Source organism: Anabrus simplex, chromosome 8, assembly GCF_040414725.1.
Source record: "Anabrus simplex isolate iqAnaSimp1 chromosome 8, ASM4041472v1, whole genome shotgun sequence".
NCBI classification, from domain to species: domain Eukaryota; kingdom Metazoa; phylum Arthropoda; class Insecta; order Orthoptera; family Tettigoniidae; genus Anabrus; species Anabrus simplex.
In genome coordinates, this window is record NC_090272.1 from 91,019,808 (window position 1) to 91,033,495 (window position 13,688).

Here is a 13,688-nt window from a genome sequence, read left to right on the forward strand (position 1 = left end):
TATTTTGCTCACGAACCCTGCTCATCTACTGTACTAGTCTCATTGTAAAATTTGGAACACTGTTGACACATAAATACCTGTATGTGTAGATAATTTCTGCTCTGTCCAGTGCGTGTCTTCTGTTAAGCACCTTTATATAATAGTCATTGACTTACTGGTGCAGGCTTCCACAGCCGATGTCAAACTACAAGCTTAGATTGTTTTCTGGGATGTTAGACCGTGTAGCCATTCACTACACTGCGGAAGCTCTTGTCGAGGAGGCTAAATGGCACAGGTTTGTGTGTATCTGAAGGCTGGATGTTGGTGCCACCCTTGACTTTCCTATCTCTCGTATTGTTGTTACTAAGGCATGCATAGTGTGCCCTACTGCATTCAAACTTTGGCTCTCTGGCAGTGAGTAATGGTCTCCAAACTCTGCTAATCTGTAGACTCTCTTCTTTCCTGTTGAAACAGTTGTCATATTCCGTTATTTGCACTGCTTCTCGGTTGAGACAAGGATAATACGTGTTGTAGCCAGGTCTTTGTTTCCTCAAATTTTACCTAATCATCCAGGAAAAAGAAGGCGAGTAGGTGGAAATGCGCCAACTGCCTTAGAATTAGGCTGCTCTCTCGTGGTCTAAAACATCTGGGGAAAAAAATCATAGTGAGTAGATTAAAAGGAATTGTAGAACCTTTATTGGAAGAGGATCAATAGGGTTGTAGGCCTGGAAGAACAGCTACAGACCTTATCTTTGTTGTCAGGATGTTAATGGAAAAGCACTGGGAAAAAGGAAACCACTTTTTCTATTGTTTTTAGACATCGTTAGGCTTATGATAGGGTACCAAGGGAGCTTATCTGGAAATGGCTAAAAGAGCTGGGGGTTCGGGAGAGTCTTATTGCAAAAGTGAAGATGCTGTATGATGAAACCAGAAGTTGTGAGTTCTGGGCTGTCCAAATGGTTTGAAATGAAGAGAAGAGTACAGAAAATAGTGCTTTTTCACCCTGCCTATTTATCACTGTGATGGATACTGTAATAAAGGCAGTAATAAGGAAGGAGCAGCAGGATTAAAGTTTCATCTACACAGATGATGTCCGGCTCCATGGCTAAATGGTTAGCGTGCAGGCCTTTGGTCACAGGGGTCCCGGGTTCTATTTCCGATAGGGTCGGGAATTTTAACCATAATTGGTTAATTCCCCTGGCACGGGGGCTGGGTGTATGTGTCGACTTGATCATCATTTCATCCTCAGCACGACGCGCAGGTCGCCTACGTGCGTCAAATCAAAACGACCTGCACCTGGTGAGCCGACATGTACTCGGACACTCCCGGCACTAAAAGCCATACGCCATTTCATTACGTAGTGATCTTGGGTGAAACAAAAAATGATGTGGTGGAAAGGCTGCGGAAATGGAGTAGGGTTTGAGACATGATTTAAATATCAACAAGGCTAAGACGGTGGTGGTGAAGATGCAGAGGGCAAATGACAAACCAGACTAAATTACACCAAACTGAATGGAGTTCCAAACTTTAAGTCCTTGGTTAGTATAGTATCAAAAGACAGCCTTGCAAATTATGATGTGGAAAATCGAATTAGTAAGGCAACTCAATTTTACCACCAAATAAGACAACTGCTGTGGGATAAACAAGTACCATTGAAAGCTAAGATGACATTATATAAATCCTATTATATATCCATCCCCATGTATAGCCTGGAAACTACCACGTTAACGAAGCAGGACAACTGAAAACTCCAAGCTGCAGGAATGAAGTTCCTATGCACCATGATACAGAAGACCAGGAAGGACAAGATCAGGAACAAAAAGTCCGAGAGGAGGTGGAAATAGGAGGTTCCCTACTACAAAGATCCAGAAGGCAAGACTGAAGTGGTTTGTAGCACACATTTTTAACTAGCCTGCAGTAGATATTCAGTAGAGTGTGACACATGTTATGCAAGACTTAACAAGTTCTCACTTGTCTGGAAGTTATAACATGGTTGGTGTGATTTATGGAATGATCTCCATTGAGCGAGTTGGCCATAAGGTTAGGGTCGTGTAGCTGTGAGCTTGCATTCGGAAGATGGTGGGTTCAAGTCCCACTGTCAGCTGTCCTGAAGATGGTGTTCTGTGGTTTTCCATTTTCACACCAGGCAAATGCTCAGGTTGTATCTTAATTAACCCATTCAAGTCACAATAAATGTCCACATTGTTTACTGTGGAATCGGATTTAATTCAAGTTCGGACGGTAAGCGGAAGCAAAATTTGTTGTATTTCTGAAACACCGCTGTAACCATAAAATGGATATACATAGATTATTGTCTTAATTCCCCCATTTCCAGTCCGTATGGTTCTTTTGCGTTGGGGGCCGCATGCGTTTGAAAGGACCTGGCACGGCACTTTCACTCAGTTTCGTCAATATTCTTCACACTCGAATAACTTTCACTGCCACTATGACTACCCTCGAACTAGTATTCATTTTCCAAAACGTCATTATTGCCATAATCACAATCTGAAACACTGTCTACAAGCGCTTTCAAACTCTCCTCGTCATTACCACGATACAGGTTCTACTGCATAATGAAAACTGAATACTGCTGAAAATAAACTGTTGTTCAACAATCCTAGTGTCACACAGAAATACAGACAGCATTGTTTACCAACACCACATGCCTCTAGTTCCTTACAGTGTGTATTGTGAGAATTTATATTGCAAAGGGAATCTAATATACGAAGATAAGAGAGACACGGTGTCTTTGCAAGCTGAGCTTGTTATTTGATTCATGGGCCAAAACACTGCGTGTGACCACAGCTCGTCAAATGATGCGAATGGGTTAAAAGACCATGGCTGCTTCAGCTACTTCTTGTAATGTTTCAACCTGGAGACAGGCATTGCTGAGGTCATTTGTCCTTATGACTGCATCATCTGTAAAAGCAAGACAGTTGATGTTCATTGCTTAGGATCCAATGCCTAGCCTAATACCATTATTGGGTAGTCTGTTTTTCCACTCACAGCAAAACAATGGCTACACACATTTGTGGCCGGAAAACGACCGGTAGGAAGACCTAGGAAGAGATGGCTGGACCAAGTGAAAGAGGACATAGGAACAAGAGGAGTCAGCTGGGATGTCGTCTTGAGAGAAGAGTGGTACATGGACAGACAGAAGTGGAGAGTGCTCGTAAACCATACCCGGGCAACTGGAGTGGAAAACTGATGATGATGATGATGATGATGTTTTTCCACTCACAGATGACCATTTCAAGAACACAGTTGAAAAGAATGGGTGAGAGCCCATCACCTTGACAAACACTAGTCTTAATCTCAAAGAACCTAGAGATATCCCCCAATGAATTTCTCTTGTGAATAGGTGTTAGTCAGAATTTGTTTGATGACGGAATGAGTCTTGTTGTCCACGCCCATCTCCTTGAGGATCAACTATGAAATTCTTGTCTTATGTCTTATTTTTAGGAAGATATGCAATGATTTGGGTGATATCTTCTTGATCAGGAGGAAGAGAATCAGGTGAAATGAAGAATGGACCAGAAATTGTAAATATTAATTTATAGTATGAGAAGTAAGGGATTGGAATAAATTTTATCAAGGGAAATGTTCAATAAATTTCAGAGTTCTTTAATAACATTTAAGAAAAGGCTAGGTAAACAATTGATAGGGAATCTGCCATGTGGGTGACCAGATTGATTGATTGATTGATTGATTGATTGATTGATTGATTGATTGATTGATTGATCTTCTTGAAATCAGCTAAAGTCAATACAAATGATTTGGTGTGAAGAGATTTCATTTTGATTGTACTCTTTAGTGAAAAGATCTGTTTGCTGCAGAAGCGAGTCTTATGGAAGCTAGCTTAATATTCACCAGTCTGTGAATCAACTATAGGTTAAGTGCAACTTTGAAGTGCTTTTTACAGGATCTTATAGGCAACCGAATGAGGAGATAAGCCTCTGTAGTTATTCACATCTGTTTTATTGTTTTTTTTAATTTTTTATGGGGAAGATATATAAGAGCTGATTGCCACTCCTTAGGAATAGTTTCTGATTCCCATATATCATGAAAGATTTCTTCCATTTTTGCAACAAAATTGGAACCAGCCATTTTCAGACATTTGGCAACTATGGAATCTTTGCCTATGTCTTGTTGTTAAGAAGAGATGCAATGATTTGGGTGATATCTTCTTGATCAGGAAGAGAATCAGGTGAAATGAAGGATGGACCAGAATTTGTAATCTTTGATGTTGGAGGAGGGCAGTTTTCAGTAAGGACTGAAACTGTTGAGTTAATCATTCAGATTTGTCATAATTATTCAAAATGATATTGTCATTATTGCCCTGGAAACAGGGCGAAGGGGCTTGGTACGTAGCTGGTAAGTTCAGAATTGAAGGTATATTAAAAAATCACCAAGTGTTGTTACTCCTGAAGGTTTCTTCAGTAGTCTCCGGCTGAGCCTTTTCATAAGCATATTTGGCATTGCAGGTCACTTTAGCAGACAGTTTAGTTGAAAAGAATTCTTTAATTTTTCCTGCCTCATTCCAGTAATTCCAGGTTTGGGACTGTTTTTTTAGAGCTTCATCACACTGTTCAGTTCACTGTAGGTGTTGCTTTTTTTTTTTCTAATTAAATTGATCATTAGAGTAGCAGCGTCCTGAACGTTATCTAAATGTCTTCCCACTTGTGTTATTTTAGAGACTCAAACACTTTCTTTTAATCATGAATGAAATTTTGATTTATCATGAGTTCATTGATCTGAAATCTAGGATTTTTCTGTTTTTGGGATCTGTGATTTGACTTTGGTACACACTACACTGTAACCTTACTTAGATGATGATTATGATTTTTATTATTATTGATAATATTGTTTTAATATTTTAAATTGGTTTGGAAATGATTGAGGGGGATGTTTCGTGGGCATTAGTCAATTAATAAATTGTATAATTTATGTGCTTTACTGACAAAAATGAAAATCGACAGCTTGTTTCCAGTCATTTGACCGAGTCAGGAATGGAATGGATGAAGCTGCCATCTAGCAGCGAGGATAGAAATTGTGCCGACTGCTGGAGCCTGTCACACTTCTCCGGAGCAATGATTAATGGCAGACAGCTGAAATGATATTGGAGAGTGTTGCTGGAATTAAATATGACAGGGAAAACCGGAGTAGTGGGAGAAATACCTGTCCCACCTCGCTTTGTCCAGCACAAATCTCACGTGGAGTGACCAGGATTTGAACTACGGGACCCAGCTGTGAGAGGCAGGCGCGCTGCCGTCTGATCCACGGAGGCTTTTGCTTTGCTGATATGTGACTTAATTTAGTCGACTGAATAGTGGAGAATCTTTTAGGTTTGTGTCATCATTGAGGTTATTATGCTTGGCTTTTTTTCTGATATGTATTCCTATTGTCTCCTTTATATTTAATGTTTTTCTGTTATTTTTGATGAGTGATACTTAAGGATCTGTGCTGATGTCAGTGAAGCGGTGGGTATTGTCTTGTGGGTTCATGAAAGGCCGAGTGTCTGTTGTGTCTAATTGTGTTTTTGTATTCCTATATCTGGTGTCGAAATTACATTTTGTTTATCCGACGTGGCATTAAAATTTGGTTCTTGACATTTGAGTTCATATATTTCTGATTTGGTAAAAAGGTCTTTTTTATTTAGGTGCATTTGCTAATTTGTGTTTTAATGTGTTGCTTATTCTGAATGCTATGTCAAAACCTTGCTTTTTGAATACTCTTAACCGATCAACTTTCCAAAGAGATCTTGCACTGGAGAAGATACGTTGATGATCACATACACGACTCTCTTCACACATTTTATTCAAGTTTACAATGGAACCAGAAACAAATGGAAAGATCAGTGTTTTAGGTATCACAATCAGTAGAAATAACGAAAACCTCTCATATGAAAAATACAGGAAACCCGCTCAAACTTCAGACACAGTAGGCAATAATTTCATTCACCCAACCACACGCAGATTAACAGGACTGAACGCAGTGATTCACAGAGATAAAACCATATCAATGAAGAAAACAGTTTTTGACAATGATATAAAAATAATTAAATAATGGAAGGAAACAACCATCCACCCAACACAATACACGGTTTATTATGAAAATGACAACAAAAAAAGCCTAAACTATGATAAATATATAGTTCTAAATTTCATGAATGAAAACACAAACAAGATAGCTGACATATTCAAAAAAGCAAGGTTTTTAAATAGATGTCCGAACAAACAACACATTACAAAAAACAAATTAGCAAATTCAATCTTAATTTTTTAAACTTTTTTTCCAGATCAGAAATATATAAACTCAGGTGCCGAGAACCAAATTATAATGCCACACATGTTGGCCAAGCAAAATGTAATTTCCACACCAGGTACAAATAACAAAAAAGCAATCGGACACAATAGACACAAGGCCTGTTGTGAACTCGCACATAACACCTAACACTCCATGGACATCAGCACAGATTTTTACAATGTTACACATCAAAAATAATAGACAATCATTAAATATAAAGGAGGCAATAGAAATACACATTGCACAAAAAAAAAGCCAACCGGAATAACCTCAGTGATCACACACTTCTAAAAGATCCCCATTATTCACTCTACTAAATTAAGTCACTTACCAATAAAGAGCAACAATTCAAACTCCACTAAATCATCATCATCATCCTAAACCATCTCCAGTTTCCCGGATGTGGTATATGAGCCTCCTCCATCTCATCCTGTCCTTTTACCATTCTTCCTCCACCAACTTGTCCCAATCATGACCTCTCAGCAGTACATCGCTCTTAACTAAATCTATCCATTTCCTTCGTGGCCTTCCCATGGGTCGTCTTCCTTTTACCTTTCTGTCAAATTCCTTCCTTGCAGTTCTGTTTACTGACATCCTCTTCATGTGACCAAACCACTTCAGTCTTGATATCTGAATCTTATTGAGGAGAGAATCATCTATTCCTACTTCTTCTTCTCTAATTTTCTCATTCCTAATCTTGTCTTTCCTGGTTTTCTGGATCATAGTGCGTAGGAATTTCATTTCAGCTGCCTGAAGTTTGGAATTATCTCTATTGGTCAGTGTTGTGGTTTCGAGACTGTATGTAAGAATTGGTGTATAATAGGACTTGTACAATGTCATTTTTGTTTTCATGCGTATTTGCTCATCCCACAGCAGGTGTCTTACCTGGTGGTAAAATTATGTTGCCTTATTGATTCGATTGTTCACCTCATGTTTTGCTAGGTTGTCATTTGATATAACGCTACCCAAGTATTTGAAAACTGGAAAGCTGTCCAGTTGAGCTTCATTTAACATGACTATTGGTTCTGCTCCTTCCCCATACACTTTCATCACCACAATCTTGGTCTTGCTGATGTTTAAATCATATTTCTTAAACTCCTCATTCCAGCTTTGTATTCTCTCTCCCAATTCCTCTTCTGAGTCACTCCGGATCGCAACATCATCTGCAAATGTGAAGGCTTTGATATCTCCATGTTCTTTCCTTTTAATAGATTTCATTACTACATCCATTACAATAATAAATAGAAGTGGTGACAATGAGCTGCCCTGCTGAACTCCTCTCTTTGTTTCAAACCAGTCCGACAAACCACATCCTACTTGAATACAGCTTCTGTTCCCACTATACAACATTTTCACTTTGTCTATGAGGCTGTCTCGCACTTGAAGTTCTTTCATGCATTGCCAAATTCTTTCCCTTGGTACACTATCGTATGCTTTCTCAATGTCCTCGAAATCATTTCCAAAATAAGAAAATAATAATAGACTACAAGTATATTTCCACAAAAGCTGAGGACTTCACTGGAGCATGACATAATGGAATGTAACCAGTAAACAAGCCAGCTGACATGATGGCAGGGATGAAGCTTTGCAGTCCTAGTTGGACTAGTGAAGAGAGAGGAAATGCAGTAGTAGTACATAATTAAGATAAGTTCAGACATTTCTTTGTTTCTTTTGTTAGGAAGGTGTAAGTAAGCAGAACTTTCATATAAATGTTTTTACACTTGTTCATAGCATTGATCAGTTCTTAACAAAAAAGAAAATAATAATAATGATTAAAAATAATAGATTCTGTAATTTATTTTAAAGCCATCTCACCAAGAATTGCAATTCTAACTTTATAAACCACAAATAAACTTTACACTGTCATAAATGCTCATGCCCTTACCAATGAAAAAAATTTCCTAACAAAAACTCTGCAAGAAGCCAGTAATTTCTGGAATCTCCTTGATCAGACAATAAATAAAATAATCATGAATAACATCAATATCCTTATAGGGGACTTTACGCTCAACTGGGTAAGGAAAAGAAGTATTGAGATGTAGTAGGAAAGTGGGTTCCTCATAAATATACTAACAAAAATGGCCAAAGACTCATAGAAATTTGCAGAACCCATGAAATAATCTCCAAATCTACATATTTCAAAAGAAAACCACACAAACTTAAAACTTGGAAACATCCTGATTGGACAAAAGAAGAATGGCATCTAGATCATGTCTGTATAAACAAATTCTTTCACAAGGAATTCTACAATGGTAAAGTTCTAAGAGGAACGGACACTGGTTCAGATCCTTACTTAATAAAAATCAAGATTAAATTTTCTCCATTAAGAAGGAAAGGACAAAACAGAGTTGGAGAGAAAAGGACATACGACTAACAGACAATTTAGATGACCTATTACCAATTCTTAAACTGAATGCAGAAGATCTAGCTCCATTAAATCCAAGGAAAAGACATGCCTGGTGGACCTCTGATTGTGATAGAATGCAAGAAGAAAGACATCAAGCTTGGTTGAAATTTCAATTTCACAAAACAGAAGAAAGCACCACTAAATTCAAGAATGTCAAAAAAGAATTCACCCAAACTAGTAGAAGAGTTAAGAGAAAATATCAAAAAGATTTTTAAAATTCTATTTAGGAGAATTATTACAAAACCAATTCTAGAGATTATTACAAAGCTTTTGGTAAACAATTGCAAAATACAACCCCTCCACATTCATCATCATCATTCCCCCTTATCCAGCTCTTGCCGGGTCGGGATATTTATGGCACTTCTCCATCTTCCTCTTTCCTTCCACCATTCCTCTTCCACGATCACGTCCCAGTCTAAATTTTGTCGTCTTATGCCGCTCTTTACCGATTCATTCCACCTTGATCAGACAATAAATAAAATAAATATGAATAACATCAAGATACTTATAAGGGACTTTATGCTCAACTGGGTAAGGAAAAGAAGTATTGAGATGTAGTAGGAAAGTGGGCTCCTCATAAATATACTAATAGAAATGGCCAAAGACTCTTGCTCTCTTGCCTTCGCACTTTGCCTCCAGCATCTATCTTGGAATTCTATTCTCCTCCAACCTCTTTACATGTCCAAACCACCTTAGTTTATTCTTTTCAACTCTCTCATTTAGCTTTCCTATCTCAGCTTCCTTCCTAACATCTTTATCTCTCACTCTGTCTTTCCTTGTCTGTCCTATCATACTTCTTAGGAATTTCATCTCACTGGCTTGAATTCTACTCCCTTGCCTGCTAGTCAAGTCCCAAGTCTCAGCTGCATAAGTCAGTATGGGTACATAGTACATTTTTTACATTATCTCTTTATTTACTTTTCCTTGGTACTTATTTGCTCCAAACAAGTTTTCTTACACTTTGGTAGAATGCATTACTCTGCTGTACCCTCCTACTAATCTCCATGTCCACCCTAGCATTTTGCATTAATTCTGCAGATAGCAGTATCTTCATCTCTTTATCTCCATAGACTTCCTTCCTTTCCTTTACAATTTTGTCCATGACCATAATGAACAAAAGAGGTGACAGCACACTCTCCTGTCTTAATCCAGTCTTATTCCTAAACCATTTTGTCTTTCCGACTGGGGTCAGTACCCTGCTAACACCATTTCTAACATTTCTCTTCCAGGTCTTTTTAAACATGGTTTCCCAAACCTTCTCTCTGGGGACACTTTTCTACATCTATGAAAGTCAGACCTTTTCCCAGTTCTTTTCTATCAGCTGTCTCATACTAAAGATTGGGTCCACAGTAGATCTTCCACTCCTGAACCCATACTGTTCCTCTTGTAACTCTCCTTCAATCTTTCTTCTCATTCTTCTTTCTAATATCCTTTCCAGTATTTTAACTACCTGCAATATAAGTATGATTCTTCTTCTTCTCCTTCCTCTTCTTTTATGACCACATAGGATCACTTTAGTCAGTCCGTCGTTCAGGTCTCTTTGAAGGGATTGTTCGGGCTTTGCAGTCCTCCCAGTACTTCTTCAGACTCTCTGATCTTCGTGCCCTTTCCTCAGTTGAAAATATGCGTGTTGGTTTGTTTTGTGTAAGGGCAAAGCGGAGGTTTGTATTCCTGAGTTTTGTATTCAGTTTTATCTTATTTGTGGTCTCTTCTGTTGTAAGGCCTATTTCCTTCAGTGTGATTCCTCCATAGTTACCACGAACGTTCTTGTCCCCTTTTTTAACCCATTGAGCCCTGCATATTTGTTGGATTGAAAATGCATTGGGGCTGGAATTATTTTGAGAGAACTATAGTGTCGCTTCATTTCATGAGAAATTTCTTATTCACAAGACCATTAAAGATTTAAATATACATGAAAATAAATGACTTTCATAGCATGAACTGCGGAACAAAGAATATATATTTTATTAAATTATTTTATTAACATCACTGATCCATACTCAGTCCGCCTGCTGAGCTGTAACACAGTCTTCTCCTTGAGCTTCCTCTTCAATTTCCACATCTATTTGTTCTTCAGGATCATTGCTCAACACTATTATTAGTATTAGTACTAATTTCACTGAAAAAATGACAAACCTAATCATCATTACTTTCTAAAAGGGGTTATGTGTCGGTAAATTTCAGTTGTTTACTGGTAGCCATCTCGTTTACAAGCGAAAGCCCACTTCAAACTAATATTACCAAGCATGCTATCAATACATATTAGCAAAGATCATATAGTATTGGAGAGAAGGAGTCTCTACACAAATCACAAATGCAACTCACTCTGCCATCTCTTGAGGAAAAGTTGAATTACGCAGTAAAGAGAGACAACAGAACAGTTCCATGGTCCTGCATGTGGTCCGCCAAGATGAAGCACAGAACGGTTCCGTGGCTCGGGCCCAATGAGTTAGACACTGGTATAATTATCCCTTTTCTCCAGTCTTCTGGTAGACATTTCTCTTTCCACATACAGTTTAGTAGTTGGTACAATCATTGCATACCAACAAGTCCAGCAGCCTTTAGCATTTCCATACTGATTTCATCCATCCTTTTGTTTTTCCCATCTTCATCTCTTGCACCACTAACTCCACCTTCAGCATTTTTATATCATCCTCTGTTGTTGAGTCCTCGTACTGTATTGCTTCTATCTCCCCTGTACAGTTGTTCACATTCAATAGCTTATCAAAATACTCCTTCCATCTTCTCTGTATCTCTTCTGGGTGTGTTAACAATTCTCCATCTTCCTTTTTCATTAGCTTTGTGATAACTCTTTCTGTCCTCTTACTTCTTGTAAGTCTATACAGCATCCTTTTACTGCCACTTGCATCCACTTCCATTTTTTTCTGTAAATTCTTCCCAACTCTTCTTCGATTCTTCTCCTACCACCTTCTTACATCTCCGTTTGCTATTGAGATACTTGCTTTTGCTTTCTTCTGTTTGATCCCAGTTCCATTCACGCCAGGCTGTCTTCTTTTCTTTCATCATTTTCCTCACTTTCTCATTCCACCACGGTGTCTCCTTTTCTTTCACTGTTGTAGATGTCCTGCCACAAGCACTCTCAGCTGCACTAACAAATGCCTTTTAAAAATTGGCCCACTCCTCTTCTACATTTTCCACTTCAGTATCTGGAATTTGTTGCTTCAGTGTCTCCTGAAAATCTTCCTGTATATTTTTGTCTTTCAATTTCCATACTTGTATTTTACTTTCTATTATCCCTTTTAGTTTTTCCATTTTTCCCAACTGTAATTTTGCCACCACAACTCTATGGTCCCCATCAAGTGCTTCTCCTGGTAAAGCTGTCGCATCCATCAACTTCCTGCAATTTGTCCTTTTCATCAAAAAGTAGTCGCCCATATCTTGTAAATTTGCTGCTGTTTTCCTTTCGGAACCATATATTCCCCACTATCAGTCCATTCCTTTCACTGAAGTTTACTCGTTCCTCTTCTTCAAGATTCTTTTTCCCATATCCATATGATCCAGTGACTTCTTCCTTTCCTTGTCTCTAGTTTCCGACCTGTGCATTCAGGTCTCCCATAATTACTTCCACATCTGAAGTTTCTCTTTCTACTTTCTCCAAGAATCCTTCAATATCTTCTTCCCTGTTTCCGTCTGCGGTGCATACACTTGTATGAAGTTCATCACTTCATTCTTCATCTTTAGTCTAATCTTCATTATTCTGTCACTCGTACATTCTACCACTTCAACATAATCCTTCAATTGCTTCAACACGATTCGTCCCACTCCGTTTATTGGCACTTGGGCACCACTCCAGTATAATGTGTATCCTTTCCTCAATTTCTTCCTTCCGTTACCTTTCCATTTCACTTTACTTAGCCCCATCAATTCCACCTTCTCCTACCCCCAGTACCCTGAGAACTGCATGTCGCCTGCAGGGGACGCTCTAACCTTTTCCGATGGTGATTTACTAGTACCATATCATATATAGGCTATTATTACGATGGAGTCGCCACTCCCAAAGGCATTTTATACCTACTGCCAGGTGTTATTCTAGGCCACTCCACTGGAGTACAGACGCATTCTGTAGCCGCTTCTCTGGAGTACAGGCACTACAAGTTCCCCTCTTCCACCATCGATGTCGTACCGAAGTCCACCTTCTCCGTCACTGATACTCTGGGTTTGGGCCCTCCATATTTGTGACCCCTGTAGAGTGTGTGTCCCAGTATTTTAAAGCCCACGTTATTGTTAAAAAATAAGTATGGAAAAATAGCGCATAAGAATAAGGAAAATGCAGAAATCATGGCGGAAGCATTTAACAAGCTCCTGAACAGTGATGAACCTGAAAAGCCCTTATTGATACACATACTCCGAAAAAAAACTAAACCAGAAAATATAAACCCACCTACAGCACAAGAAGCTAAAACGGTGCTTGAGGAAATAAAGAACTGCAAAGCATATGGAGAAGATAATCTTTTTGCAGAGATGTGGAAATACGCCGGCAGTGTGACTCAGACATCCCTCCATATGATATTACAAAAGTTTTGGATATCAGAAAAATTCCCAGAACAATGGACAATAGCTATAATTAATCCAATTCATAAGAAAGGTGAAAGAAGTAATCCAGATAACTATAGACGTATTTCCATTCTTGACTGCATGTATAAGATTTTCTCTAAGATACTATATAATTAGATTGAACAACTTGATCAAGAGTTAGGTGAATACCAGGGAGGCTTCAGATTTTGGAGGAGCTGCTCTGAACAAATAATAACTTTGAAACTAGTCATGGCATGTTACAGAAAATAAAACAAGCACCTTTCAATAACGTTTATAGATTTCAAGAAAGCTTATAACTGTCCACAGACCATCATTATTAAAAATTTTAAGACATTTCAGACTTCACCCAAAGCTAATCAAATTGATTGAACTTAAACTAATACAATTTCTAAAATTAAGTTCAGAGGAGAACTTTCTGAACCATTCTTGTTAACAACTG

General features: G+C 38.4%; 1 protein-coding gene across 3 annotated transcripts in view; it reads left to right on the forward strand.

The window, feature by feature from the left end:
- Nucleotides 1–13,688, forward strand: part of LOC136878830 (metallo-beta-lactamase domain-containing protein 1) — a 67,708-nt gene that overhangs the window by 38,435 nt on the left and 15,585 nt on the right. The window lies entirely within an intron of this gene.